This window comes from Lissotriton vulgaris, chromosome 1_1 (assembly GCF_964263255.1).
Source record: "Lissotriton vulgaris chromosome 1_1, aLisVul1.2, whole genome shotgun sequence".
Taxonomy (NCBI): Eukaryota; Metazoa; Chordata; class Amphibia; order Caudata; family Salamandridae; genus Lissotriton; species Lissotriton vulgaris.
In genome coordinates, this window is record NC_141685.1 from 243,241,896 (window position 1) to 243,267,950 (window position 26,055).

Consider the following 26,055-nt stretch of genomic DNA (forward strand, 5'->3'; position numbering starts at 1 on the left):
AGTGCGATTCAAGAGAGCACCAAAAAGTATAACAAATTTGTCAATTTGTTTCATAGTCCATTCCCTTTCTTTAGTGCTGTAAAAGGAAGAGCCAAATTCCAAAATAGATCAATGATCTTTCAGAAATTTCCCAAAGGGAATACCAAGCCGAGTGTTAAAACTCCATTTACTCACAGGTTTTGAGCAGCAAACTATGTAATGCTATTAAAGTGCAATATCCAAGGGAACACTGACTCTGTCAAAGATGATCCAAAAGGAATTGATGAAAAGTCCCAACTACAAACAACAGAATCAAAATAGTATGAGGGGACACCCGGATTTGAACCAGGGACCTCTTGATCTGCAGTCAAATGCTCTACCACTGAGCTATATCCCCAGCTTTTCAGTATAAGCAGAATGACATAATATCAGTACATCATGAAAGAGTGAGAGGATCATGCTAAGTTGTGCCGGAAAGTACAGGCTTGAAACTGTGGAACAGGAGAAGTAGTAGTTAATATTATTTATTAAAGTAAAACTGGATCATTTAAAAAACAGATTACTTTGTTTCATTGCTATTTTATTTGAATAGGCAGAGGTACATAAGACCAATGCCTCTACATACAATGATTGTTTTAAAACATTCTTAAAGCGGAAGAGGTTTTTACATGACACATTATCATTTGATGATTGGTTACCACAATCACCGAGATGGTGGTGAAGTATGAATGTTTTTTGGCAAAATGACGGAGGAAAAACATTTCTACATACCACTACAATTCGGTATTTGGAAGGAACACCGAAACACCCCTTTCAAGTACCTTCGATTTAATACATCAAAAAAAGCCACTTTGTGCTTGCAACTGGCCTGATTCTTCAGACCAGCCTTCTTGCAACTGCAACGAGGGTTTGTACATCTTGCACGTAGGCAGAGCTTTCAAGGAGAAATTAAATAGTTCCTAAGTTGCACAAAAATGAAGTGCTTCAAACAAACACATACTTTGTATGGACAGAGAAGAGATGGAATATATGTAAGACTGAGGACACAGGTGTAATGAGAAATAGATTGATTGCATAGCTGCCCAGTATTCTAAGCCATTTCTTTAGTGCGATTCAAGAGAGCACCAAACAGTATAACAAATTTGTCAATTGGTTTCATAGTCCATTCCCTTTGTTTAGAGCTGTGAAAGGTAGAGCCGAATTCCAAAATAGATCAATGATGTTTCAGAAATTTCCCATAGGGAATACCAAGCCCAGTGTAAAAAATGCAGTTACTCACAAGTTTTAATCAGCAACACTGTAATGGTATTAAAGTGTAACATCCAAGGGAACACTGACTCTGTCAAAGATGATCCAAATGGGATTCATGAAAATTCCCAACTACAAACAGCAGATTCAAAATAGTGTGAGGGAACACCCGGATTTGAACCAGGGACCTCTATGATCTGCAGTCAAATGCTCTACCACTGAGCTTTATCCCCAGCTTTTCAGTAAAATCAGAATGACATAATATCAGTACATCATGAAAGAGTGAGAGGATCATGCTAAGTTGTGCCGGAAAGTACAGGCTTGAAACTGTGGAACAGGAGAAGTAGTCCTTAATATTATTTATTAAAGTAAAACTGGCTCATTTAAAAAACAGATTAATTTGTTTCATTGCTAATTTATTTGAATAGGCCGTGGTACATAAGACCAATGCCTCTACATACAATGATTGTTTTGAAACATTCTTAAAGGGGAAGAGGTTTTTACATGACACATTATCATTTGATGATTGGTTACCACAATCACCGAGATGGTGGTGAAGTATGATTGTTTTTTGGCCAAACTACGATGGAAAAACATTTCTACATAACACTACAATTCGGTATTTGGAAGGAACACCCAAACACCCCTTTCAAGTACCTTCAATTTAATACATCAAAAAAAGCCACTTTGTGCTTGCAACTGGCCTGATTCTTCAGACCAGCCTTCTTGCAACTGCAACGAGGGTTTGTACATCTTGCACGAAGGCAGAGCTTTCAAGGAGAAATTAAATAGTTCCTAATTTGCACAAAAATGAAGTGCTTCAAACAAACACATACGTTGTATGGACAGAGAAGAGATGGAATATATGTAAGACTGAGGACACAGGTGTAATGAGAAATAGATTGATTGCATAGCTGCCCAGTATTCTAAGCCATTTCTTTAGTGCGATTCAAGAGAGCACCAAACAGTATAACAAATTTGTCAATTGGTTTCATAGTCCATTCCCTTTGTTTAGAGCTGTGAAAGGTAGAGCCGAATTCCAAAATAGATCAATGATGTTTCAGAAATTTCCCATAGGGAATACCAAGCCCAGTGTAAAAAATGCAGTTACTCAGAAGTTTTAATCAGCAACACGGTAATGTTATTAAAGTGTAACATCCAAGGGAACACTGACTCTGTCATAGATGATCCAAATGGTATTCATGAAAATTCCCAACTACAAACAGCAGATTCAAAATAGTATGAGGGGACACCCGGATTTGAACCAGGGACCTCTTGATCTGCAGTCAAATGCTCTACCACTGAGCTATATCCCCAGCTGTCAGCCAAGATCAGAATGACAATATATCAGTACATCATGAAAGAGTGAGAGGATCATGCTAAGTTGTGCCGGAAAGTACAACCTTGAAACTGTGGAACTGTAGAAGTAGTTCTTAATATTATTTATTAAAGGAAAAATGGATCATTAAAAAAAATATATGTATTTGTTTGATTGGTATTTGATTTGAATAGGCAGTGGTACATAGGACCAATGCCTGCACTTAAAATGTTTGTTTTGAAACATTCTCAAAGGGGAAGAGGTTTTTACGGGATACCTTATTGTTTCATGTTTGGTTACCACAATCACTCAGATGGTGATGAAGTATGATTGTTTTGGGCCACATTACGGTGGAAAAACATTTCTACATACCACTACAATTCGGTATTTGGAAGGTACACCCAAACACCCCTTTCACGGACCTTCGATTTAAAACATCAGAAAAAGCCACTTTGTGCTTGCAAATGGCCTGATTCTTCAGGCCAGCCTTCTTGCAACTGCAACAATGGTTCGTACATCTTGCACGTAGGCAGAGCATTTAAGGAGAAATTAAATAGTTCCTACGTTGCACAAAAATGAAGTGCTTCAAACAAGCACATACTTTGGATGCACAGGGAAAAGGTGGAATATATGTAAGACTGAGGACACAGGTGAAATGAGAAATAGACTGACTGCATCGCTGCACAGTATTCTAAGCCATTTCTTTAGTGCGATTCAAGAAAGCATCAAACAGTATAACAAATTTGTCAATTTGTTTCTTAGTCCATTACCTTTCTTTAGTGCTGTAAAAGGAAGAGCCAAATTCCAAAATAGATCAATGATCTTTCAGAAATTTCCCAAAGGGAATACCAATCCGAGTGTTAAAACTCCATTTACTCACAGGTTTTGAGCAGCAAACTCTGTAATGCTATTAAAGTGCAATATCAAAGGGAACACTGACTCTGTCCAAGATGATCCGAAAGGAATAGATGAAAAGTCCCAACTACAAACAACAGAATCAAAATAGTCTGAGGGGACACCCGGATTTGAACCAGGGACCTCTTGATCTGCAGTCAAATGCTCTACCACTGAGCTATATCCCCAGCTTTTCAGTAAAATCAGAATGACATAATATCAGTACATCATGAAAGAGTGAGAGGATCATGCTAAGTTGTGCCGGAAAGTACAGGCTTGAAACTGTGGAACAGGAGAAGTAGTCCTTAATATTATTTATTAAAGTAAAACTGGATCATTTAAAAAACAGATTAATTTTTTCATTGCTATTTTATTTGAATAGGCCGTGGTACATAAGACCAATGCCTCTACATACAATGATTGTTTTGAAACATTCTTAAAGGGGAAGAGGTTTTTACGTGACACATTATCATTTGATGATTGGTTGCCACAATCACCGAGATGGTGGTGAAGTATGATTGTTTTTTGGCCAAATTACGATGGAAAAACATTTCTACATACCACTACAATTCGGTATTTGGAAGGAACACCCAAACACCCCTTTCAAGTACCTTCAATTTAATACATCAAAAAAAGCCACTTTGTGCTTGCAACTGGCCTGATTCTTCAGACCAGCCCTCTTGCAACTGCAACGAGGGTTTGTACATCTTGCACGTAGGCAGAGCTTTCAAGGAGAAATTAAATAGTTCCTAATTTGCACAAAAATGAAGTGCTTCAAACAAACACATACTTTGTATGGACAGAGAAGAGATGGAATATATGTAAGACTGAGGACACAGGTGTAATGAGAAATAGATTGATTGCATAGCTGCCCAGTATTCTAAGCCATTTCTTTAGTGCGATTCAAGAGAGCACCAAACAGTATAACAAATTTGTCAATTGGTTTCATAGTCCATTCCCTTTGTTTAGAGCTGTGAAAGGTAGAGCGAATTCCAAAATAGATCAATGATGTTTCAGAAATTTCCCATAGGGAATACCAAGCCCAGTTTAAAAAATGCAGTTACTCACAAGTTTTAATCAGCAACACTGTAATGGTATTAAAGTGTAACATCCAAGGGAACACTGACCCTGTCAAAGATGATCCAAATGGGATTCATGAAAATTCCCAACTACAAACAGCAGATTCAAAATAGTATGAGGGAACACCCGGATTTGAACCAGGGACCTCTATAATCTGCAGTCAAATGCTCTACCACTGAGCTATATCCCCAGCTGTCAGCCAACATCAGAATGACAATATATCAGTACATCATGAAAGAGTGAGAGGATCATGCTAAGTTGTGCCGGAAAGTACAACCTTGAAACTGTGGAACTGTAGAAGTAGTTCTTAATATTATTTATTAAAGGAAAAATGGATCATTAAAAAAATATATGTATTTGTTTGATTGGTATTTTATTTGAATAGGCAGTGGTACATAGGACCAATGCCTGCACTTAAATAGTTTGTTTTGAAACATTCTCAAAGGGGAAGAGGTTTTTACGGGATACCTTATTGTTTCATGTTTGGTTACCACAATCACTCAGATGGTGATGAAGTATGATTGTTTTGGGCCACATTACAGTGGAAAAACATTTCTACATACCACTACAATTCGGTATTTGGAAGGTACACCCAAACACCCCTTTCACGGACCTTCGATTTAAAACATCAGAAAAAGCCACTTTGTGCTTGCAAATGGCCTGATTCTTCAGGCCAGCCTTCTTGCAACTGCAACAATGGTTCGTACATCTTGCACGTAGGCAGAGCATTTAAGGAGAAATTAAATAGTTCCTACGTTGCACAAAAATGAAGTGCTTCAAACAAGCACATACTTTTAATGCACAGGGAAAAGGTGGAATATATGTAAGACTGAGGACACAGGTGAAATGAGAAATAGACTGACTGCATCGCTGCACAGTATTCTAAGCCATTTCTTTAGTGCGATTCAAGAAAGCACCAAACAGTATAACAAATTTGTCAATTTATTTCATAGTCAATTCCCTTTCTCTTGTGCTGTAAAAGGAAGAGCCAAATTCCAAAATAGATCAATGATCTTTCAGAAAGTTCCCAAAGGGAACACCAAGCCGAGTGTTAAAACTGCATTTACTCACAGGTTTTGAGCAGCAAACTCTGTAATGATATTAAAGTGCAATATCCAAGGGAACACTGACTCTGTCAAAGATGATCCAAAAGGAATTGATGAAAAGTCCCAACTACAAACAACAGAATCAAAATAGTCTGAGGGGACACCCGGATTTGAACCAGGGACCTCTTGATCTGCAGGCAAATGCTCTACCACTGAGCTATATCCCCAGCTTTTCAGTAAAATCAGAATGACATAATATCAGTACATCATGAAAGAGTGAGAGGATCATGCTAAGTTGTGCCGGAAAGTACAGGCTTGAAACTGTGGAACAGGAGAAGTAGTCCTTAATATTATTTATTAAAGTAAAACTGGATCATTTAAAAAACAGAATAATTTTTTCATTGCTATTTTATTTTTATAGGCCGTGGTACATAAGACCAATGCCTCTACATACAATGATTGTTTTGAAACATTCTTAAAGGGGAAGAGGTTTTTACGTGACACATTATCATTTGATGATTGGTTACCACAATCACCGAGATGGTGGTGAAGTATGATTGTTTTTTGGCCAAATTACGATGGAAAAACATTTCTACATACCACTACAATTCGGTATTTGGAAGGAACACCCAAACACCCCTTTCAAGTACCTTCAATTTAATACATCAAAAAAAGCCACTTTGTGCTTGCAACTGGCCTGATTCTTCAGACCAGCCTTCTTGCAACTGCAACGAGGGTTTGTACATCTTGCACGTAGGCAGTGCTTTCAAGGAGAAATTAAATAGTTCCTAATTTGCACAAAAATGAAGTGCTTCAAACAAACACATACTTTGTATGGACAGAGAAGAGATGGAATATATGTAAGACTGAGGACACAGGTGTAATGAGAAATAGATTGATTGCATAGCTGCCCAGTATTCTAAGCCATTTCTTTAGTGCGATTCAAGAGAGCACCGAACAGTATAACAAATTTGTCAATTGGTTTCATAGTCCATTCCCTTTGTTTAGAGCTGTGAAAGGTAGAGCCGAATTCCAAAATAGATCAATGATGTTTCAGAAATTTCCCATAGGGAATACCAAGCCCAGTGTAAGAAATGCAGTTACTCACAAGTTTTAATCAGCAACACTGTAATGGTATTAAAGTGTAACATCCAAGGGAACACTGACTCTGTCAAAGATGATCCAAATGGGATTCATGAAAATTCCCAACTACAAACAGCAGATTCAAAATAGTATGAGGGGACACCCGGATTTGAACCAGGGACCTCTTGATCTGCAGTCAAATGCTCTACCACTGAGCTATATCCCCAGCTGTCAGCCAAGATCAGAATGACAATATATCAGTACATCATGAAAGAGTGAAAGGATCATGTTAAGTTGTGCCGGAAAGTACAACCTTGAAACTGTGGAACTGTAGAAGTAGTTCTTAATAATATTTATTAAAGGAAAAATGGATCATTAAAAAAAATATATGTATTTGTTTGATTGGTATTTTATTTGAATAGGCAGTAGTACATAGGACCAATGCCTGCACTTAAAATGTTTGTTCTGAAACATTCTCAAAGGGGAAGAGGTTTTTACGGGATACCTTATTGTTTCATGTTTGGTTACCACAATCACTCAGATGGTGATGAAGTATGATTGTTTTGGGCCAAATTACGGAGGAAAAACATTTCGACATACCACTACAATTCGGTATTTGGAAGGAACACCCAAACACCCCTTTCAAGTACCTTCGATTTAATACATCAAAAAAAGCCACATTGTGCTTGCAACTGGCCTGATTCTTCAGATCAGCCTTCTTGCAACTGCAACGAGGGTTTGAACATCTTGCACGTAGGCAGAGCTTTCAAGAAGAAATTAAATAGTTCCTACGTTGCACAAAAATGAAGTGCTTCAAACAAGCACATACTTTTAATGCACAGGGAAAAGCTGGAATATATGTAAGACTGAGGACACAGGTGAAATGAGAAATAGACTGACTGCATCGCTGCACAGTATTCTAAGCCATTTCTTTAGTGCGATTCAAGAGAGCACCAAAAAGTATAACAAATTTGTCAATTTGTTTCATAGTCCATTCCCTTTCTTTAGTGCTGTAAAAGGAAGAGCCAAATTCCAAAATAGATCAATGATCTTTCAGAAATTTCCCAAAGGGAATACCAAGCCGAGTGTTAAAACTCCATTTACTCACAGGTTTTGAGCAGCAAACTATGTAATGCTATTAAAGTGCAATATCCAAGGGAACACTGACTCTGTCAAAGATGATCCAAAAGGAATTGATGAAAAGTCCCAACTACAAACAACAGAATCAAAATAGTATGAGGGGACACCCGGATTTGAACCAGGGACCTCTTGATCTGCAGTCAAATGCTCTACCACTAAGCTACATCCCCAGCTTTTCAGTATAAGCAGAATGACATAATATCAGTACATCATGAAAGAGTGAGAGGATCATGCTAAGTTGTGCCGGAAAGTACAGGCTTGAAACTGTGGAACAGGAGAAGTAGTAATTAATATTATTTATTAAAGGAAAGCTGTATCATTTAAAAAACGGATTACTTTGTTTCATTGCTATTTTATTTGAATAGGCAGTGGTACATAAGACCAATGCCTCTACATACAATGATTGTTTTAAAACATTCTTAAAGCGGAAGAGGTTTTTACATGACACATTATCATTTGATGATTGGTTACCACAATCACCGAGATGGTGGTGAAGTATGAATGTTTTTTGGCAAAATGACGGAGGAAAAACATTTCTACATACCACTACAATTCGGTATTTGGAAGGAACACCCAAACACCCCTTTCAAGTACCTTCGATTTAATACATCAAAAAAAGCCACTTTGTGCTTGCAACTGGCCTGATTCTTCAGACCAGCCTTCTTGCAACTGCAACGAGGGTTTGTACATCTTGCACGTAGGCAGAGCTTTCAAGGAGAAATTAAATAGTTCCTACGTTGCACAAAAATGACGTGCTTCAAACAAGCACATACTTTTAATGCACAGGGAAAAGGTGGAATATATGTAAGACTGAGGACACAGGTGAAATGAGAAATAGACTGACTGCATCGCTGCACAGTATTCTAAGCCATTTCTTTAGTGCGATTCAAGAACGCATCAAACAGTATAACAAATTTGTCAATTTGTTTCATAGTCCATTCCCTTTCTTTAGTGCTGTAAAAGGAAGAGCCAAATTCCAAAATAGATCAATGATCTTTCAGAAATTTCCCAAAGGGAATACCAAGCCGAGTGTTAAAACTCCATTTACTCACAGGTTTTGAGCAGCAAACTCTGTAATGCTATTAAAGTGCAATATCCAAGGGAACACTGACTCTGTCAACGATGATCCAAAAGGAATTGATGAAAAGTCCCAACTACAAACAACAGAATCAAAATAGTCTGAGGGGACACCCGGATTTGAACCAGGGACCTCTTGATCTGCAGTCAAATGCTCTACCACTGAGCTTTATCCCCAGCTTTTCAGTAAAATCAGAGTGACATAATATCAGTACATCATGAAAGAGTGAGAGGATCATGCTAAGTTGTGCCGGAAAGTACAGGCTTGAAACTGTGGAACATGAGAAGTAGTCCTTAATATTATTTATTAAAGTAAAACTGGATCATTTAAAAAACAGATTAATTTGTTTCATTGCTATTTTATTTGAATAGGCAGTGGTACATAAGACCAAAGCCTCTACATAAAATGATTGTTTGAAACATTCTTAAAGGGGAAGAGGTTTTTACGTGACACATTATCATTTGATGATTGGTTACCACAATCACCGAGATGGTGGTGAAGTATGATTGTTTTTTTGCCAAATTACGGAGGAAAAACATTTCTACATACCACTACAATTCGGTATTTGGAAGGAACACCCAAACACCCCTTTCAAGTACCTTCGATTTAATACATCAAAAAAAGCCACTTTGTGCTTGCAACTGGCCTGATTCTTCAGACCAGCCTTCTTGCAACTGCAACGAGGGTTTGAACATCTTGCACGTAGGCAGAGCTTTCAAGGAGAAATTAAATAGTTCCTACGTTGCACAAAAATGAAGTGCTTCAAACAAGCACATACTTTTAATGCACAGGGAAAAGCTGGAATATATGTAAGACTGAGGACACAGGTGAAATGAGAAATAGACTGACTGCATTGCTGCACAGTATTCTTAGCCATTTCTTTAGTGCGATTCAAGAGAGCACCAAACAGTATAACAAATTTGTCAATTTGTTTCATAGTCCATTCCCTTTCTTTAGTGCTGTAAAAGGAAGAGCAAAATTCCAAAATAAATCAATGATCTTTCAGAAATTTCCCAAAGGGAATACCAAGCCGAGTGTTAAAACTCCATTTACTCACAGGTTTTGAGCAGCAAACTATGTAATGCTATTAAAGTGCAATATCCAAGGGAACACTGACTCTGTCAAGGATGATCCAAAAGGAATTGATGAAAAGTCCCAACTACAAACAACAGAATCAAAATAGTCTGAGGTGACACCCGGATTTGAACCAGGGACCTCTTGATCTACAGTCAAATGCTCTACCACTGAGCTATATCCCCAGCTTTTCAGTAAAATCAGAATGACATAATATCAGTACATCATGAAAGAGTGAGAGGATCATGCTAAGTTGTGCCGGAAAGTACAGGCTTGAAACTGTGGAACAGGAGAAGTAGTAGTTAATATTATTTATTAAAGGAAAGCTGTATCATTTAAAAAACGGATTACTTTGTTTCATTGCTATTTTATTTGAATAGGCAGTGGTACATAAAACCAATGCCTCTACATACAATGATTGTTTTGAAACATTTTTAAAGGGGAATTGGTTTTTACGTGACACATTATCATTTGATGATTGGTTACCACAATCACCGAGATGGTGGTGAAGTATGATTGTTTTTTGGCCAAATTACGATGGAAAAACATTTCTACATACCACTACAATTCGGTATTTGGAAGGAACACCCAAACACCCCTTTCAAGTACCTTCGATTTAATACATAAAAAAAAGCCACTTTGTGCTTGCAACTGGCCTGATTCTTCAGACCAGCCTTCTTGCAACTGCAACGAGGGTTTGTACATCTTGTACGTAGGCAGAGCTTTCAAGGAGAAATTAAATAGTTCCTAAGTTGCACAAAAATGAAGTGCTTCAAACAAACACATACTTTGTATGGACAGAGTAGAGATGGAATATATGTAAGACTGAGGACACAGGTGTAATGAGAAATAGATTGATTGCATAGCTGCCCAGTATTCTAAGCCATTTCTTTAGTGCGATTCAAGAGAGCACCAAACAGAATAACAAATTTGTGAATTGGTTTCATAGTCCATTCCCTTTGTTTAGAGCTGTGAAAGGTAGAGCCGAATTCCAAAATAGATAAATGATGTTTCAGAAATTTCCCATAGGGAATACCAAGCCCAGTGTGAAAAATGCAGTTACTCACAAGTTTTAATCAGCAACACTGTAATGGTATTAAAGTGTAACATCCAAGGGAACACTGACTCTGTCAAAGATGATCCAAATGGGATTCATGAAAATTCCCAACTACAAACAGCAGATTCAAAATAGTATGAGGGGACACCCGGATTTGAACCAGGAACCGCTTGATCTGCAGTCAAATGCTCTACCACTGAGTTATATCCCCAGCTGTCAGCCAAGATCAGAATGACAATATATCAGTACATCATGAAAGAGTGAGAGGATCATGCTAAGTTGTGCCGGAAAGTACAACCTTGAAACTGTGGAACTGTAGAAGTAGTTCTTAATATTATTTATTAAAGGAAAAATGGATCATTAAAAAATATATATGTATTTGTTTGATTGGTATTTTATTTGAATAGGCAGTGGTACATAGGACCAATGCCTGCACTTAAAATGTTTGTTTTGAAACATTCTCAAAGGGGAAGAGGTTTTTACGGGATACCTTATTGTTTCATGTTTGGTTACCACAATCACTCAGATGGTGATGAAGTATGATTGTTTTGGGCCACATTACGGTGGAAAAACATTTCTACATACCACTACAATTCGGTATTTGGAAGGTACACCCAAACACCCCTTTCACGGACCTTAGATTTAAAACATCAGAAAAAGCCACTTTGTGCTTGCAAATGGCCTGATTCTTCAGGCCAGCCTTCTTGCAACTGCAACAATGGTTCTTACATCTTGCACGTAGGCAGAGCATTTAAGGAGAAATTAAATAGTTCCTACGTTGCACAAAAATGAAGTGCTTCAAACAAGCACATACTTTGGATGCACAGGGAAAAGGTGGAATATATGTAAGACTGAGGACACAGGTGAAATGAGAAATTGACTGACTGCATCGCTGCACAGTATTCTAAGCCATTTCTTTAGTGCGATTCAAGAGAGCACCAAACAGTATAACAAATTTGTCAATTTGTTTCATAGTCCATTCCCTTTCTTTAGTGCTGTAAAAGGAAGAGCTAAATTCCAAAATAGATCAATTATCTTTCAGAAATTTCCCAAAGGGAATACCAAGCCGAGTGTTAAAACTCCATTCACTCACAGGTTTTGAGCAGCAAACTATGTAATGTTATTAAAGTGCAATATCCAAGGGAACACTGACTCTGTCAAAGATGATCCAAAAGGAATTGATGAAAAGTCCCAACTACAAACAATAGAATCAAAATAGTCTGAGGGGACACCCGGATTTGAACCAGGGACCTCTTGATCTGCAGTCAAATCCTCTACCACTGAGATATATCCCCAGCTGTCAGCCAAAATCAGAATGACAATATATCAGTACATCATGAAAGAGTGCGAGGATCATGCTAAGTTGTGCCGGTAAGTACAACCTTGAAACTGTGGAACTGTAGAAGTAGTTCTTAATATTATTTATTAAAGGAAAAATGGATCATTAAAAAAAATATATGTATTTGTTTGATTGGTATTTTATTTGAATAGGCAGTAGTACATAGGACCAATGCCTGCACTTAAAATGTTTGTTTTGAAACATTCTCAAAGGGGAAGAGGTTTTTACGGGATACCTTATTGTTTCATGTTTGGTTACCACAATCACTCAGATGGTGATGAAGTATGATTGTTTTGGGCCACATTACGGTGGAAAACCATTTCTACATACCACTACAATTCGGTATTTGGAAGGTACACCCAAACACCCCTTTCACGGACCTTCGATTTAAAACATCAGAAAAAGCCACTTTGTGCTTGCAAATGGCCTGATTCTTCAGGCCAGCCTTCTTGCAACTGCAACAATGGTTCGTACATCTTGCACGTAGGCAGAGCATTTAAGGAGAAATTAAATAGTTCCTATGTTGCACAAAAATGAAGTGCTTCAAACAAGCACATACTTTGGATGCACAGGGAAAAGGTGGAATATATGTAAGACTGAGGACACAGGTGAAATGAGAAATAGACTGACTGCATCGCTGCACAGTATTCTAAGCCATTTCTTTAGTGCGATTCAAGAAAGCACCAAACAGTATAACAAATTTGTCAATTTATTTCATAGTCCATTCCCTTTCTTTAGTGCTGTAAAAGGAAGAGCCAAATTCCAAAATAGATCAATGATCTTTCAGAAAGTTCCCAAAGGGAACACCAAGCTGAGTGTTAAAACTGCATTTACTCACAAGTTTTGAGCAGCAAACTCTGTAATGATATTAAAGTGCAATATCCAAGGGAACACTGACTCTGTCAAAGATGATCCAAAAGGAATTGATGAAAAGTCCCAACTACAAACAACAGAATCAAAATAGTCTGAGGGGACACCCAGATTTGAACCAGGGACCTCTTGATCTGCAGTCAAATGCTCTGCCACTGAGCTATATCCCCAACTTTTCAGTCAAATCAGAATGACATAATATCAGTACATCATGAAAGAGTGAGAGGATCATGCTAAGTTGTGCCGGAAAGTACAGGCTTGAAACTGTGGAACAGGAGAAGTAGTAGTTAATATTATTTATTAAAGGAAAGCTGTATCATTTAAAAAACGGATTACTTTGTTTCATTGCTATTTTATTTGAATAGGCAGTGGTACATAAGACCAATGCCTCTACGTACAATGATTGTTTTGAAACATTCTTAAAGGGGAAGAGGTTTTTACGTGACACATTATCATTTGATGATTGGTTACCACAATCACCGAGATGGTGGTGAAGTATGATTGTGTTTTGGCAAATTACGATGGAAAAACATTTCTACATACCACTACAATTCGGTATTTGGAAGGAACACCCAAACACCCCTTTCAAGTACCTTTGATTTAATACATCAAAAAAAGCCACTTTGTGCTTGCAACTGGCCTGATTCTTCAGACCAGCCTTCTTGCAACTAAAACGAGGGTTTGTACATCTTGCACGTAGGCGGAGCTTTCAAGGAGAAATTAAATAGTTCCTAAGTTGCACAAAAATGAAGTGCTTCAAACAAACACATACTTTGTATGGACAGAGAAGAGATGGAATATATGTAAGACTGAGGACACAGGTGTAATGAGAAATAGATTGATTGCATAGTTGCCCAGTATTCTAAGCCATTTCTTTAGTGCGATTCAAGAGAGCACCAAACAGTATAACAAATTTGTCAATTGGTTTCATAGTCCATTCCCTTTGTTTAGAGCTGTGAAAGGTAGAGCCGAATTCCAAAATAGATCAATGATGTTTCAGAAATTTCCCATAGGGAATACCAAGCCCAGTGTTAAAACTCCATTTACTCACAGGTTTTGAGCAGCAAACTCTGTAATGCTATTAAAGTGCAATATCCAAGGGAACACTGACTCTGTCAACGATGATCCAAAAGGAATTGATGAAAAGTCCCAACTACAAACAACAGAATCAAAATAGTCTGAGGGGACACCCGGATTTGAACCAGGGACTTCTTGATCTGCAGTCAAATGCTCTACCACTGAGCTATATCCCCAGCTTTTCAGTAAAATCAGAGTGACATAATATCAGTACATCATGAAAGAGTGAGAGGATCATGCTAAGTTGTGCCGGAAAGTACAGGCTTGAAACTGTGGAACATGAGAAGTAGTCCTTAATATTATTTATTAAAGTAAAACTGGATCATTTAAAAAACAGATTAATTTGTTTCATTGCTATTTTATTTGAATAGGCAGTGGTACATAAGACCAAAGCCTCTACATACAATGATTGTTTGAAACATTCTTAAAGGGGAAGAGGTTTTTACGTGACACATTATCATTTGATGATTGGTTACCACAATCACCGAGATGGTGGTGAAGTATGATTGTTTTTTTGCCAAATTACGGAGGAAAAACATTTCTACATACCACTACAATTCGGTATTTGGAAGGAACACCCAAACACCCCTTTCAAGTACCTTCGATTTAATACATCAAAAAAAGCCACTTTGTGCTTGCAACTGGCCTGATTCTTCAGACCAGCCTTCTTGCAACTGCAACGAGGGTTTGAACATCTTGCACGTAGGCAGAGCTTTCAAGGAGAAATTAAATAGTTCCTACGTTGCACAAAAATGAAGTGCTTCAAACAAGCACATACTTTTAATGCACAGGGAAAAGCTGGAATATATGTAAGACTGAGGACACAGGTGAAATGAGAAATAGACTGACTGCATTGCTGCACAGTATTCTTAGCCATTTCTTTAGTGCGATTCAAGAGAGCACCAAACAGTATAACAAATTTGTCAATTTGTTTCATAGTCCATTCCCTTTCTTTAGTGCTGTAAAAGGAAGAGCCAAATTCCAAAATAGATCAATGATCTTTCAGAAATTTCCCAAAGGGAATACCAAGCCGAGTGTTAAAACTCCATTTACTCACAGGTTTTGAGCAGCAAACTATGTAATGCTATTAAAGTGCAATATCCAAGGGAACACTGACTCTGTCAAGGATGATCCAAAAGGAATTGATGAAAAGTCCCAACTACAAACAACAGAATCAAAATAGTCTGAGGTGACACCCGGATTTGAACCAGGGACCTCTTGATCTACAGTCAAATGCTCTACCACTGAGCTATATCCCCAGCTTTTCAGTAAAATCAGAATGACATAATATCAGTACATCATGAAAGAGTGAGAGGATCATGCTAAGTTGTGCCGGAAAGTACAGGCTTGAAACTGTGGAACAGGAGCAGTAGTAGTTAATATTATTTATTAAAGGAAAGCTGTATCATTTAAAAAACGGATTACTTTGTTTCATTGCTATTTTATTTGAATAGGCAGTGGTACATAAGACCAATGCCTCTACATACAATGATTGTTTTGAAACATTTTTAAAGGGGAATTGGTTTTTACGTGACACATTATCATTTGATGATTGGTTACCACAATCACCGAGATTGTGGTGAAGTATGATTGTTTTTTGGCCAAATTACGATGGAAAAACATTTCTACATACCACTACAATTCGGTATTTGGAAGGAAAACCCAAAGACCCCTTTCAAGTACCTTCGATTTAATACATTAAAAAAAGCCACTTTGTGCTTGCAACTGGCCTGATTCTTCAGACCAGCCTTCTTGCAACTGCAACGAGGGTTTGTACATCTTGTACGTAGGCAGAGCTTTCAAGGAGAAATTAAATAGTTCCTAAGTTGCACAAAAATGAAGTGCTTCAAACAAACACATACTTTGTATGGACAGAGAAGAGATGGAATATATGTAAGACTGAGGACACAGGTGTAATGAGAAATAGATTGATTGCATAGCTGCCCAGTATTCTAAGCCATTTCTTTAGTGCGATTCAAGAGAGCACCAAACAGAATAACAAATTTGTGAATTGGTTTCATAGTCCATTCCCTTTGTTTAGAGCTGTGAAAGGTAGAGCCGAATTCCAAAATAGATCAATGATGTTTCAGAAATTTCCCATAGGGAATACCAAGCCCAGTGTAAAAAATGCAGTTACTCACAAGTTTTAATCAGCAACACTGTAATGGTATTAAAGTGTAACATCCAAGGGAACACTGACTCTGTCAAAGATGATCCAAATGGGATTCATGAAAATTCCCAACTACAAACAGCAGATTCAAAATAGTATGAGGGGACACCCGGATTTGAACCAGGAACCGCTTGATCTGCAGTCAAATGCTCTACCACTGAGTTATATCCCCAGCTGTCAGCCAAGATCAGAATGACAATATATCAGTACATCATGAAAGAGTGAGAGGATCATGCTAAGTTGTGCCGGAAAGTACAACCTTGAAACTGTGGAACTGTAGAAGTAGTTCTTAATATTATGTATTAAAGGAAAAATGGATCATTAAAAAAAATATATGTATTTGTTTGATTGGTATTTTATTTGAATAGGCAGTGGTACATAGGACCAATGCCTGCACTTAAAATGTTTGTTTTGAAACATTCTCAAAGGGGAAGAGGTTTTTACGGGATACCTTATTGTTTCATGTTTGGTTACCACAATCACTCAGATGGTGATGAAGTATGATTGTTTTGGGCCACATTACGGTGGAAAAACATTTCTACATACCACTACAATTCGGTATTTGGAAGGTACACCCAAACACCCCTTTCATGGACCTTCGATTTAAAACATAAGAAAAAGCCACTTTGTGCTTGCAAATGGCCTGATTCTTCAGGCCAGCCTTCTTGCAACTGCAACAATGGTTCGTACATCTTGCACGTAGGCAGAGCATTTAAGGAGAAATTAAATAGTTCCTACGTTGCACAAAAATGAAGTGCTTCAAACAAGCACATACTTTGGATGCACAGGGAAAAGGTGGAATATATGTAAGACTGAGGACACAGGTGAAATGAGAAATAGACTGACTGCATCGCTGCACAGTATTCGAAGCCATTTCTTTAGTGCGATTCAAGAAAGCACCAAACAGTATAACAAATTTGTCAGTTTATTTCATAGTCCATTCCCTTTCTCTTGTGCTGTAAAAGGAAGAGCCAAATTCCAAAATAGATCAATGATCTTTCAGAAAGTTCCCAAAGGGAACACCAAGCCGAGTGTTAAAACTGCATTTACTCACAGGTTTTGAGCAGCAAACTCTGTAATGTTATTAAAGTGCAATATCCAAGGGAACACTGACTCTGTCAAAGATGATCCAAAAGGAATTGATGAAAAGTCCCAACTACAAACAACAGAATCAAAATAGTCTGAGGGGACACCGGGATTTGAACCAGGGAGCTCTTGATCTGCAGTCAAATGCTCTACCACTGAGCTATATCCCCATCTTTTCAGTAAAATCAGAATGACATAATATCAGTACATCATGAAAGAGTGAGAGGATCATGCTAAGTTGTGCCGGAAAGTACAGGCTTGAAACTGTGGAACAGGAGAAGTAGTCCTTAATATTATTTATTAAAGTAAAACTGGCTCATTTAAAAAACAGATTAATTTGTTTCATTGCTATTTTATTTGAATAGGCAGTGGTACATAAGACCAATTCCTCTACATACAATGATTGTTTTGAAACATTCTTAAAGCGGAAGAGGTTTTTACATGACACATTATCATTTGATGATTGGTTACCACAATCACCGAGATGGTGGTGAAGTATGAATGTTTTTTGGCCAAATTACGGAGGAAAAACATTTCTACATACCACTACAATTCGGTATTTGGAAGGAACACCCAAACACCCCTTTCAAGTACCTTCGATTTCATACATCAAAAAAAGCCACTTTGTGCTTGCAACTGGCCTGATTCTTCAGACCAGCCTTCTTGCAACTGCAAAAAGGGTTTGTACATCTTGCACATAGGCAGAGCTTTCAAGGAGAAATTAAATAGTTCCTACGTTGCACAAAAATGAAGTGCTTCATACAAGCACATACTTTTAATGCACAGGGAAAAGGTGGAATATATGTAAGACTGAGGACACAGGTGAAATGAGAAATAGACTGACTGCATCGCTGCACAGTATTCTAAGCCATTTCTTTAGTGCGATTCAAGAAAGCATCAAACAGTATAACAAATTTGTCAATTTGTTTCATAGTCCATTCCCTTTCTTTAGTGCTGTAAAAGGAAGAGCCAAATTCCCAAATAGATCAATGATCTTTCAGAAAGTTCCCAAATGGAACACCAAGCCGAGTGTTAAAACTGCATTTACTCACAGGTTTTATACGCTGAAAGTGATTTAAGAGACCCTGAAGATATAACAGAGTACTTGAATTATTATGAGGGGAAACAGCTGGAGGAAGTAGAAAAGAATAGGATGGATAATTTGCTAGAATTAGAGGAGGTAAAAACAGCCATGAAGAATTTACCATCAGGAAAGGCGGCTGGCCCGGATAAAATCCCGTTAGAGTTTTACAAGCTGTTCTGGGAGGAGGTATGTGGGGATATGCTCTACACCTTTAAACAGGCACAGGAGGGAATCTCAATACCAGGTACTTGGTCTGAGGCTGAAATTGTGGTTATTCTTAAGAAGGGGAAAACGCCAACTAACCCAGGGTCATATAGACCGATTACTCTTATGAACACGGACACTAAGATCTACTCAAAAACGCTGTCAACAAGATTTGCAAGTGTAATAACACCTTTAGTCAGTAATAATCAGCATGGTTTTATACCGGGGCGGGGGACAACACAACATGTAAGGAAATTAATTACACTTATGGATAAAGCAGAGGCTGATGGGGACCCATTTGCTGTTTTATTACTAGACGCTGAAAAAGCTTTTGACCGGGTGTCATGGGTCTATATGTGGAAAGTTTTGGAAAAATTTGGATTTGGGATTGGCTTTATAAAAGCGATAAAAACATTGTATAGAGAACCCGTGGCTGCTATTAGAATTAATGCAGGGCTAACGAATAAAGTAAAAATTAATAGGGGCACAAGGCAGGGTTGCCCATGCTCTCCGCTGCTATTCGCAATATATCTAGACCCTTTAATTAGAAGATTGGAGCTAAACCGGAATATCCCCCCAATTGTTACACCAAGAGGGGAGTGTAAAATATTGGCCTATGCCGATGACGTGGCGGTTATAACATCATCACCCACAGAGGCTATAAGACATGTGGAGCAGGAGGCAAAGCATTTTGGGAAGATCTCCGGGTATTCCTTGAATACTGGAAAAACGCAAATCATAAAAAATAGTAAAGCTCTATGTCAGGATCCTCGGGTGGTACGGACGGGAATCTATCTGGGAATAACCATAACTTCAGAATTAGATAAGTTAGTTGAATTAAATATTGATCCTATTGTACGGAAAGTTGGGGGGGACCTAGACAGATTGAATAACCTCCACCTTACCCTGGTTGGAAGAGTGAATATTATAAAGATGTTAATTATGCCGAAGTTTTTATACCTCTTCCGAACAATCCCCTTATGGTTCGATAACTTATGGTTCAAAAGGATTGAAAATCTGATCAATAAATTTATATGGTCCAAGGGTAAGACTAGAAGAGCAGCAAGGTTTCTGGCACTCCCGCGGGAAAGAGGAGGATGGGCGCTGCCAGACATTAAGTTGTATTACTGGGCAGCTGCCCTGCAGTATATGGTAGGGTTAATAGGTGGAGCCGAAGTGGAAGGGGAAGATCATTTAGGGTCAATAGCGGTATATGGTATACTGATGGGTGAAGAAATAAAAGATATTTTTTTGAAAAATTTCGACACATTATATTTTAAAAGAACACGCTTTAAGACTTTATTGGGTGCACATAAAATATGGAAGGCTTTCATGAAAAAGTTTGGTTTAGGTAATTTTAATAGATATACAAGGCTATACAAGAATATGTTACTTTCGGGAGATATATTCTCTGATACAGTTTTTACAGAATGGTATGGGAAAGGGATAAGAAAACTAGGGGATGTAATGGGGACACAAGGGGTGAAACAATTTGCAACAATACAGAAAAAATATAATTTGTCAACACAACACTTTTTTAAATATTTGCAAGTAAGAAGTTGTCTACAAAGCAAAAGAGGGGGTGTATGTGGATTCGAAAAAAACAACATATTAGAGTTAATAGGGTCAGGAGTAGATTGTACAATCAAAAGGTTCTATCATGAGTTAAATGAAAAAAGGTCAGACGACCTGGCTAAATGGGGGGAAACCTGGTCAACGAAGTTGGGTGTAGAACAAGAGTGCTTTAATACATCATTAGAATTAGGGGTTAATGTTTTATGTTCTGCGTCATTACAAGCACAACACTACAAGACCATATATTGGCTATATTATACCCCGGCTAAACTGGCACAGTGGGGAGCGACAACTGGCATAAACTGCCCCAGATGTACAAGTGCAGCTGCAGATGCAATCCATATGTTTGCAACATGTCCAAGTCTAGCTATAGTTCTTAAAGATATAGAATTGTTTCTACATACGGCATTAAAGTTACCTGTTAACTTAACACCGGCGATTATTTTACTAGGTGTAGATGGAAATAATAGTGTGGAGACAGGGGAATATTTCATCTTTGTGGCTATGGCCGTATTTAGACTGTGTGTTGCCACTGCATGGCTAGATCAATCGGCTCCAACATTTCAACAATGGTTAGCCAGGCTGTTGAGTATATACAATTTAGAAAAAGCGATCTACTCCAGAAGAGGGAAAAGGTTGAGGAAAATAGGTTTGGAAATATGGGGGATAATAACGAAATGGAAGGAAGAAGATTGATCTGCATAGGATATGTATATGTATATAATTTGTATATAAACTGTATCTGTGTGTATAGGAAAATGTATATGTATATATTAAAAAAAAAAAAAAAGGTAGGGTGCAACAATGAATAACAAGTATAGTATGCAAGTGAAGTTAATGTGTATGGATAACTAGATGGAGTTTATCCCAATATGTAGGGGGGCTAGTAAGAAAATATATCTTCTCTTTTGTTTTTTGTTTTTTTTGTTTCCTTAAGTTAAAACATATGTTGTAAACCCTATATGAATACACAACTGTTTTTTTTTCTTTCTGTATTGTTTGCTCCATGCCCCCTCTGTGCTCCAGAGGGTGGAAATAATTTAAAAAAATTCTGTGAATAAAAAGATTTAAAAAAAAAAAAAAGGAAAAACATTTCTACATACCACTACAATTCGGTATTTGGAAGGTACACCCAAACACCCCTTTCACAGACCTTCGATTTAAAACATCAGAAAAAGCCACTTTGTGCTTGCAAATGGCCTGATTCTTCAGGCCAGCCTTCTTGCAACTGCAACAATGGTTCGTACATCTTGCACGTAGGCAGAGCATTTAAGGAGAAATTAAATAGTTCCTACGTTGCACAAAAATGAAGTGCTTCAAACAAGCACATACTTTGGATGCACAGGGAAAAGGTGGAATATATGTAAGACTGAGGACACAGGTGAAATGAGAAATAGACTGACTGCATCGCTGCACAGTATTCAAAGCCATTTCTTTAGTGCGATTCAAGAAAGCACCAAACAGTATAACAAATTTGTCAGTTTATTTCATAGTCCATTCCCTTTCTCTTGTGCTGTAAAAGGAAGAGCCAAATTCCAAAATAGATCAATGATCTTTCAGAAAGTTCCCAAATGGAACACCAAGCCGAGTGTTAAAACTGCATTTACTCACAGGTTTTGAGCAGCAAACTCTGTAATGATATTAAAGTGCAATATCCAAGGGAACACTGACTCTGTCAAAGATGATCCAAAAGGAATTGATGAAAAGTCCCAACTACAAACAACAGAATCAAAATAGTCTGAGGGGACACCCGGATTTGAACCAGGGACCTCTTGATCTGCAGTCAAATGCTCTACCACTGAGCTATATCCCCAGCTTTTCAGTAAAATCAGAATGACATAATATCAGTACATCATGAAAAAGTGAGAGGATCATGCTAAGTTGTGCCGGAAAGTACAGGCTTGAAACTGTGGAACAGGAGAAGTAGTCCTTAATATTATTTATTAAAGTAAAACTGGATCATTTAAAAAACAGATTAATTTGTTTCATTGCTATTTTATTTGAATAGGCAGTGGTACATAAGACCAATGCCTCTACATACAATGATTGTTTTGAAACATTCTTAAAGGGGAAGAGGTTTTTACGTGACACATTATCATTTGATGATTGGTTACCACAATCACCGAGATGGTGGTGAAGTATGATTGTTTTTTGGCCAAATTACGATGGAAAATCATTTCTACATACCACTACAATTCGGTATTTGGAAGGAATACCCAAACACCCCTTTCAAGTACCTTCGATTTAATACATCAAAAAAAGCCACTTTGTGCTTGCAACTGGCCTGATTCTTCCGACCAGCCTTCTTGCAACTGCAACGAGGGTTTGAACATCTTGCACGCAGGCAGAGCTTTCAAGGAGAAATTAAATAGTTCCCACGTTGCACAAAAATGAAGTGCTTCAAACAAGCACATACTTTTAATGCACAGGGAAAAGCTGGTATGCACCTGTTACAACGCATTCGTTACTCCGCACTACCATTACAACGTGACTTTTACAACGCATACCATTACAACGCATTGCACTTGGGGGCGCTATAGGATAGGGAATAAGTATAATTTACTATCCAACACCTTCCCTAGGGTCCACGGGGACTGGAGTTAGAATAGTAAATTATACTTACCACTATCCAGCACCCCAAAGCGCTATGCGTTGTAATGGTATGCGTTGTAATGGTCGCATTGTAATGGTAGGTAGTTGTATCGGTATACGTTGTAACATGGTACATCCAAGCTGGAATATATGTAAGACTGAGGACACAGGTGAAATGAGAAATAGACTGACTGCATCGCTGCACAGTATTCTAAACCATTTCTTTAGTGCGATTCAAGAGAGCACCAAACAGTATAACACATTTGTCAATTTGTTTCATAGTCCATTCCCTTTCTTTAGTGCTGTAAAAGGAAGAGCCAAATTCCAAAATAGATCAATGATCTTTCAGAAAGTTCCCAAATGGAACACCAAGCCGAGTGTTAAAACTCCATTTACTCACAGGTTTTGAGCAGCAAACTATGTAATGCTATTAAAGTGCAATATCCAAGGGAACACTGACTCTGTCAAAGATGATCCAAAAGGAATTGATGAAAAGTCCCAACTACAAAAAACAGAATCAAAAAGCTCTGAGGGGACACCCGGATTTGAACCAGGGACCTCTTGATCTGTCAAATGCTCTACCACTGAGCTATATCTCCAACTTTTCAGTAAAATCAGAATGACATAATATCAGTACATCATGAAAGAGTGAGAGGATCATGCTAAGTTGTGCCGGAAAGTACAGGCTTGAAACTGTGGAACAGGAGAAGTAGTAGTTAATATTATTTATTAAAGGAAAGCTGTATCATTTAAAAAACGGATTACTTTGTTTCATTGCTATTTTATTTGAATAGGCAGTGGTACATAAGACCAATGCCTCTACATACAATGATTGTTTTGAAACATTCTTAAAGGGGAAGAGGTTTTCACGTGACACATCATTATTTGATGATTGGTTACCACAATCACCGAGATGGTGGTGAAGTATGATTGTTTTTTGGCCAAATTACGATGGAAAAACATTTCTACATACCACTACAATTCGGTATTTGGAAGGAACACCCCTTTCAAGTACCTTCAATTTAATACATCAAAAAAAGCCACTTTGTGCTTGCAAATGGCCTGATTCTTCAGACCAGCCTTCTTGCAACTGCAACGAGGGTTTGTACATCTTGCACGTAGGCAGAGCTTTCAAGGAGAAATTAAATAGTTCCTAAGTTGCACAAAAATGAAGTGCTTCAAACAAACACATACTTTGTATGGACAGAGAAGAGATGGAATATATGTAAGACTGAGGACACAGGTGTAATGAGAAATAGATTGATTGCATAGCTGCCCAGTATTCTAAGCCATTTCTTTAGTGCGATTCAAGAGAGCACCAAACAGTATAACAAATTTGTCAATTGGTTTCATAGTCCATTCCCTTTGTTTAGAGCTGTGAAAGGTAGAGCCGAATTCCAAAATAGATCAATGATGTTTCAGAAATTTCCCATAGGGAATACCAAGCCCAGTGTAAAAAATGCAGTTACTCACAAGTTTTAATCAGCAACACTGTAATGGTATTAAAGTGTAACATCCAAGGGAACACTGACTCTGTCAAAGATGATCCAAATGGGATTCATGAAAATTCCCAACTACAAACAGCAGATTCAAAATAGTATGAGGGGACACCCGGATTTGAACCAGGGACCTCTTGATCTGCAGTCAAATGCTCTACCACTGAGTTATATCCCCAGCTGTCAGCGAAGATCAGAATGACAATATATCAGTACATCATGAAAGAGTGAGAGGATCATGCTAAGTTGTGCCGGAAAGTACAACCTTGAAACTGTGGAACTGTAGAAGTAGTTCTTAATATTATGTATTAAAGGAAAAATGGATCATTAAAAAAAATATATGTATTTGTTTGATTGGTATTTTATTTGAATAGGCAGTGGTACATAGGACCAATGCCTGCACTTAAAATGTTTGTTTTGAAACATTCTCAAAGGGGAAGAGGTTTTTACGGGATACCTTATTGTTTCATGTTTGGTTACCACAATCACTCAGATGGTGATGAAGTATGATTGTTTTGGGCCACATTACGGTGGAAAAACATTTCTACATACCACTACAATTCGGTATTTGGAAGGTACACCCAAACACCCCTTTCACGGACCTTCGATTTAAAACATCAGAAAAAGCCACTTTGTGCTTGCAAATGGCCTGATTCTTCAGGCCAGCCTTCTTGCAACTGCAACAATGGTTCGTACATCTTGCACGTAGGCAGAGCATTTAAGGAGAAATTAAATAGTTCCTACGTTGAACAAAAATGGAGTGCTTCAAACAAGCACATACTTTGGATGCACAGGGAAAAGGTGGAATATATGTAAGACTGAGGACACAGGTGAAATGAGAAATAGACTGACTGCATCGCTGCACAGTATTCAAAGCCATTTTTTTAGTGCGATTCAAGAAAGCACCAAACAGTATAACAAATTTGTCAATTTGTTTCATAGTCCATTCCCTTTCTTTAGTGCTGTAAAAGGAAGAGCCAAATTCCAAAATAGATCAATGATCTTTCAGAAAGTTCCCAAAGGGAACACCAAGCCGAGTGTTAAAACTGCATTTACTCACAGGTTTTGAGCAGCAAACTCTGTAATGATATTAAAGTGCAATATCCAAGGGAACACTGACTCTGTCAAAGATGATCCAAAAGGAATTGATGAAAAGTCCCAACTACAAACAACAGAATCAAAATAGTCAGAGTGGACACCCGGATTTGAACCAGGGACCTCTTGATCTGCAGTCAAATGCTCTACCACTGTGCTATATCCCCATCTTTTCAGTAAAATCAGAATGACATAATATCAGTACATCATGAAAGAGTGAGAGGATCATGCTAAGTTGTGCCGGAAAGTACAGGCTTGAAACTGTGGAACAGGAGAAGTAGTCCTTAATATTATTTATTAAAGTAAAACTGGCTCATTTAAAAAACAGATTAATTTGTTTCATTGCTATTTTATTTGAATATGCAGTGGTACATAAGACCAATTCCTCTACATACAATGATTGTTTTGAAACATTCTTAAAGCGGAAGAGGTTTTTACATGACACATTATCATTTGATGATTGGTTACCA

General features: G+C 37.8%; 20 non-coding genes across 20 annotated transcripts; all 20 read right to left on the reverse strand.

Moving 5' to 3' along the window:
• Positions 1 to 304: 304 nt before the first annotated feature.
• TRNAC-GCA (transfer RNA cysteine (anticodon GCA)) lies at positions 305 to 376 on the reverse strand. The gene has a single exon. It is a non-coding gene; the product is annotated as a tRNA-Cys (tRNA).
• Positions 377 to 1,387: 1,011 nt separating this feature from the next.
• TRNAC-GCA (transfer RNA cysteine (anticodon GCA)) lies at positions 1,388 to 1,460 on the reverse strand. Its single transcript has one exon. It is a non-coding gene; the product is annotated as a tRNA-Cys (tRNA).
• A 1,011-nt stretch (positions 1,461 to 2,471) lies between these two features.
• Positions 2,472 to 2,543, reverse strand: TRNAC-GCA (transfer RNA cysteine (anticodon GCA)). The gene has a single exon. It is a non-coding gene; the product is annotated as a tRNA-Cys (tRNA).
• Positions 2,544 to 3,555: 1,012 nt separating this feature from the next.
• TRNAC-GCA (transfer RNA cysteine (anticodon GCA)) lies at positions 3,556 to 3,627 on the reverse strand. Its single transcript has one exon. It is a non-coding gene; the product is annotated as a tRNA-Cys (tRNA).
• Positions 3,628 to 4,636: 1,009 nt separating this feature from the next.
• On the reverse strand, positions 4,637 to 4,709 carry TRNAC-GCA (transfer RNA cysteine (anticodon GCA)). The gene has a single exon. It is a non-coding gene; the product is annotated as a tRNA-Cys (tRNA).
• A 1,011-nt stretch (positions 4,710 to 5,720) lies between these two features.
• TRNAC-GCA (transfer RNA cysteine (anticodon GCA)) lies at positions 5,721 to 5,792 on the reverse strand. The gene has a single exon. It is a non-coding gene; the product is annotated as a tRNA-Cys (tRNA).
• Positions 5,793 to 6,802: 1,010 nt separating this feature from the next.
• On the reverse strand, positions 6,803 to 6,874 carry TRNAC-GCA (transfer RNA cysteine (anticodon GCA)). The gene has a single exon. It is a non-coding gene; the product is annotated as a tRNA-Cys (tRNA).
• Positions 6,875 to 7,886: 1,012 nt separating this feature from the next.
• Positions 7,887 to 7,958, reverse strand: TRNAC-GCA (transfer RNA cysteine (anticodon GCA)). The gene has a single exon. It is a non-coding gene; the product is annotated as a tRNA-Cys (tRNA).
• Positions 7,959 to 8,970: 1,012 nt separating this feature from the next.
• On the reverse strand, positions 8,971 to 9,042 carry TRNAC-GCA (transfer RNA cysteine (anticodon GCA)). The gene has a single exon. It is a non-coding gene; the product is annotated as a tRNA-Cys (tRNA).
• Positions 9,043 to 10,053: 1,011 nt separating this feature from the next.
• TRNAY-GUA (transfer RNA tyrosine (anticodon GUA)) lies at positions 10,054 to 10,125 on the reverse strand. Its single transcript has one exon. It is a non-coding gene; the product is annotated as a tRNA-Tyr (tRNA).
• Positions 10,126 to 11,136: 1,011 nt separating this feature from the next.
• On the reverse strand, positions 11,137 to 11,208 carry TRNAC-GCA (transfer RNA cysteine (anticodon GCA)). Its single transcript has one exon. It is a non-coding gene; the product is annotated as a tRNA-Cys (tRNA).
• A 1,012-nt stretch (positions 11,209 to 12,220) lies between these two features.
• TRNAC-GCA (transfer RNA cysteine (anticodon GCA)) lies at positions 12,221 to 12,292 on the reverse strand. The gene has a single exon. It is a non-coding gene; the product is annotated as a tRNA-Cys (tRNA).
• A 1,012-nt stretch (positions 12,293 to 13,304) lies between these two features.
• On the reverse strand, positions 13,305 to 13,376 carry TRNAC-GCA (transfer RNA cysteine (anticodon GCA)). Its single transcript has one exon. It is a non-coding gene; the product is annotated as a tRNA-Cys (tRNA).
• Positions 13,377 to 14,387: 1,011 nt separating this feature from the next.
• TRNAC-GCA (transfer RNA cysteine (anticodon GCA)) lies at positions 14,388 to 14,459 on the reverse strand. Its single transcript has one exon. It is a non-coding gene; the product is annotated as a tRNA-Cys (tRNA).
• Positions 14,460 to 15,470: 1,011 nt separating this feature from the next.
• Positions 15,471 to 15,542, reverse strand: TRNAY-GUA (transfer RNA tyrosine (anticodon GUA)). Its single transcript has one exon. It is a non-coding gene; the product is annotated as a tRNA-Tyr (tRNA).
• Positions 15,543 to 16,553: 1,011 nt separating this feature from the next.
• On the reverse strand, positions 16,554 to 16,625 carry TRNAC-GCA (transfer RNA cysteine (anticodon GCA)). The gene has a single exon. It is a non-coding gene; the product is annotated as a tRNA-Cys (tRNA).
• A 1,012-nt stretch (positions 16,626 to 17,637) lies between these two features.
• On the reverse strand, positions 17,638 to 17,709 carry TRNAC-GCA (transfer RNA cysteine (anticodon GCA)). The gene has a single exon. It is a non-coding gene; the product is annotated as a tRNA-Cys (tRNA).
• A 4,434-nt stretch (positions 17,710 to 22,143) lies between these two features.
• TRNAC-GCA (transfer RNA cysteine (anticodon GCA)) lies at positions 22,144 to 22,215 on the reverse strand. The gene has a single exon. It is a non-coding gene; the product is annotated as a tRNA-Cys (tRNA).
• Positions 22,216 to 24,596: 2,381 nt separating this feature from the next.
• TRNAC-GCA (transfer RNA cysteine (anticodon GCA)) lies at positions 24,597 to 24,668 on the reverse strand. The gene has a single exon. It is a non-coding gene; the product is annotated as a tRNA-Cys (tRNA).
• A 1,012-nt stretch (positions 24,669 to 25,680) lies between these two features.
• On the reverse strand, positions 25,681 to 25,752 carry TRNAC-GCA (transfer RNA cysteine (anticodon GCA)). Its single transcript has one exon. It is a non-coding gene; the product is annotated as a tRNA-Cys (tRNA).
• Between the last annotated feature and the right edge of the window lie 303 nt (positions 25,753 to 26,055).